Source organism: Phocoena phocoena, chromosome 3 (assembly GCF_963924675.1).
Source record: "Phocoena phocoena chromosome 3, mPhoPho1.1, whole genome shotgun sequence".
Lineage (NCBI taxonomy): Eukaryota > Metazoa > Chordata > Mammalia > Artiodactyla > Phocoenidae > Phocoena > Phocoena phocoena.
Window position 1 is genome coordinate 27,027,000 of NC_089221.1, and position 3,380 is coordinate 27,030,379.

Sequence of the window (3,380 nt, forward strand, 5' to 3'; positions counted from 1 at the left end):
AGGCTCAGTAGCTGTGGCCCACGGGCTCTGTTGCTCCGCGGTATGTGGGATCTTCCCGGACTAGGGATCGAACCCATGTGCCCTGCATTGGCAGGCAGATTCTCAACCACTGCGCCACTAGGGAAGTCCCCCTTTTATGTTTTATGAAGGCACTTGAACTTTGAGGAAAGTTAACTTAAAGCAAATGGCAGGAGACATCCAGCTTTTGTTTGAGGGCTCCCCTGGGTGAGGGGATGCCTTGCCTCATCAAATTGTCTAGACTCAGAAATAAAGGTGTCTGTCAGGAGTCATGATGGGGGGGAGGTTGATAAAGTATACAGCTTAACATATCTTTATTGACATTGCTCAGGCCTGGGTATACTCCTCAAAGCCTAAGCAAGCCTTGCTTATCTAGAAGTTCCCAGGGCTGGGACCAGGGTAAGAGACAGTGAGGTGTCTAGGGCACAAAATTAATGGAGGCACTCAGTCTCAGGGTCCTGCAAGTTCAGGTTCAGGGCAGCACCAACCTGAGAGTGCCCCAGGCACCTCTCTTGTTTCATTCTAGTCCTGACCCTGAGGTTCCTCAACCTTCACAAGGGGCTGGAGCTGCCTTATGCCATTGGCAGAACATCAGAGGATGCTTATAAGCAGGCTTCCCCAGGACTGTGAGCGATCTCAAAATTCCTTTTGTCCAGCTTTGGAGATAAACCCTAACACGGCTCTCAAATTCTTCCTTCCAGCTCTGACACATCCTATTCTTTGTCCAGGATTATTTTACTTGGTTCCCTAAGATGTCTGTATTATCTTTCCATTTCCAAATTGTTTATACTCCTCTTTCTGACTACCCAAGCAGTATTTCTCTTTTGATCTTCTGAATCCCTGTGGTTCTCAGTTTGTTCCTTATTCAAGGCATTTGCCAATGTTGTCATCCTTTTTTTCTTGCACTTATTAATTTCTAACTTACTGTTTGTAGTAGGCTAAATAATGGCCACCAAAAAAATCTGTGTCCTAATCCCTTGAACCTGTGCATTCTACTTTACGGAGCAAAGGAAGGGACTTTGTGGGTGTGATTAAGTTATGGATCTTGAGATGGGAGGTTATCCTGGATTATCCGGATGGGCTCTAAATATGATCACAGGTGTCCATATAAAAGGAAGGCAGAGGGAAATTTGACTGCAGAAGTAGGAGATGTGATGGTAGAAGCCAGAGGTTGGAGTGACTTGAGGAAGGGGTTTGAGCCAAGGAATGTGGGCAGCCTCCGGAAGCTAGAAGTGAGGAAAACGAGGAAACAGATTCTCTCCTCAGAGCCTCCAGAAGGAAACTGCCCTGCCAACACCTTGACTTGAGCTCAGTGAGAATGATTTCAGACTTCTGGACTGCAGAGCTGGAAGAGAATAAATCTGCGTTGTTTTAAGCCACCAAGTTTACGGTAATTTGTTATAGCAGCAACAGGAAACTACTACGCTATCCTTGTATTTTAGTAAATAGTTTTACTAGACCATGCACTCAGTGAAGGAATCAGCATAGTCCAGGGTTAAAAGTACTGGTTTGGAGGCAATCAGACCTGGGTTTAAATTCTGGCTTTTGCCAATGTTTGGTCTACCGGGCTTTTGAACTTTCTTCCTAAATAAGGCAGACAGTGTTAGTTGTTCATTTTCCACTTTTCATTACAAGCAGAGCTCTAATTTTGTATATGGTGGTAACTGTGACTCTCTTAAAAATAATCACGTTTCACAGTCTCCCCTGAGGCTACAAGCAGCCTCTTGCCAATGGTCATCTCTGGGAGGGATTTCAGAGAAAGCTCTTTAATGAGCGGCTGGGGGTTGATGTATCTGGCATGCTCCTTTGTCCTTGGACTTATCCTTCTTAGAATGTCACATGCTAAAGTGGACATTTCCAGTGGTGGAGTGGAAAGGTAGACATATCTTGGGTCCCGAATGGGATCATGGAGACAGTGTTCCAGCCCTGGTCTTCTTACCTCCAGGCGTCTTGCTTCGTGAGAAGAATAAGCTCCTTCTTTGGTTAAGCCCCTGTTTCCGTGTTCTCTGTTTCATTAACTCTATGATTCATTATTTCTTCCACTCTTGTGGAACTTATTCATTTCTATCTCTGATTCTAGTATTCTAGTACATTGTGCATGGGTCTCTCACCAGGTTCTAAACAACTTGGAGGAGGCAAATTCCCAGTGGGTAGGAGCACAGGCTCCGGGGTCCTGTAGACCCGGTGTATCGGTTAGGATGAGTGGTGCTAGGTGCCACAACAGGTGAAACTCAAAGTCTTTGTGGCCTCAACAATAGAAGCTCACTTCTTGGTCCTATGAAGCCCTTTGTGGTACACACCGTCACTCAGGGAACTAGGCCCTTTTACTGTCTTGTAGCTCTTTACAAATGCCTAATCTTGTTAGAGTGGTTTTCTGATGTGTGTGATTAAGAACTTGGATAGATAGAGCTACTTATTAGATTGAGTTGTAAGAAACTGACAGTTGAACACAAAAGTAGCCTACAAATGGCATTTTCATATGATTCTACCTAATTTTACATGTGTGATTTTAAGCAAAAGACTCTCTACATCCATTTCTTTAGCTGTAAAATGAGGCACTAATACTCCCTTCCTCTAGAGAGGTTATAAAGATTAAATAAGAGGGTGAATGCAAAGGACACACAGTAGGAGGCTCAAAGGATTAATTATTTTTTACCCAGTGCCTAGCACAGGATCTCTGGCACATACTAGCTACTCCTTAATTACCTTTTAAAAAATTGAGATGTAATTCACATACCATAAAATTCACCCTTTCAAAGTGTACAGTTCAGTGGTTTTTAGTATATTCATAAAGTTATACAGAAATCATCACTAACTCCAGGACATTTTCATCATCCCCCAAAGAAACATTTTACCCAGTTAGCAGTCACTTTAATTATCTCTTGAATGAATAACCTTTGTCTCAAAATGGCTGAGAATATCTGGCTCATAGGACTCACTCAATATTTATTGATTTTATTGGCACCTACTATAGAGTTAAAGAACAGTCCTTGTTTATTCAACAATTCGATAACCTAATTTAGTGTGTGTGTGTGTGTGTGTGTGTGTGTGTGTGTGTGTACAATCACAAGCATGCCACATTTAAGCTCAGGAAATCAGATTCTCCCACACCAGAATAATAAAAAGACAAAATAGTAAAAACAGCCATAATAATATTGATAGTAATCCTGGCTGTGGATTGAAGACTACATGAGGAAGCTGTCATGATGCTGTGAGGCTTCGGGGCTCTCCTCCTCCACGTCGGGGAGACAATTCCCCAGGGAGGTTGGAAGGAAGAGCTCCAGTTTCTAGATTCTTCTTACCTGCACTGACCTCCTTCTTATTCTCCCGCTGGCAGTCACTGCAGCTCTTGTGGCTGCAAG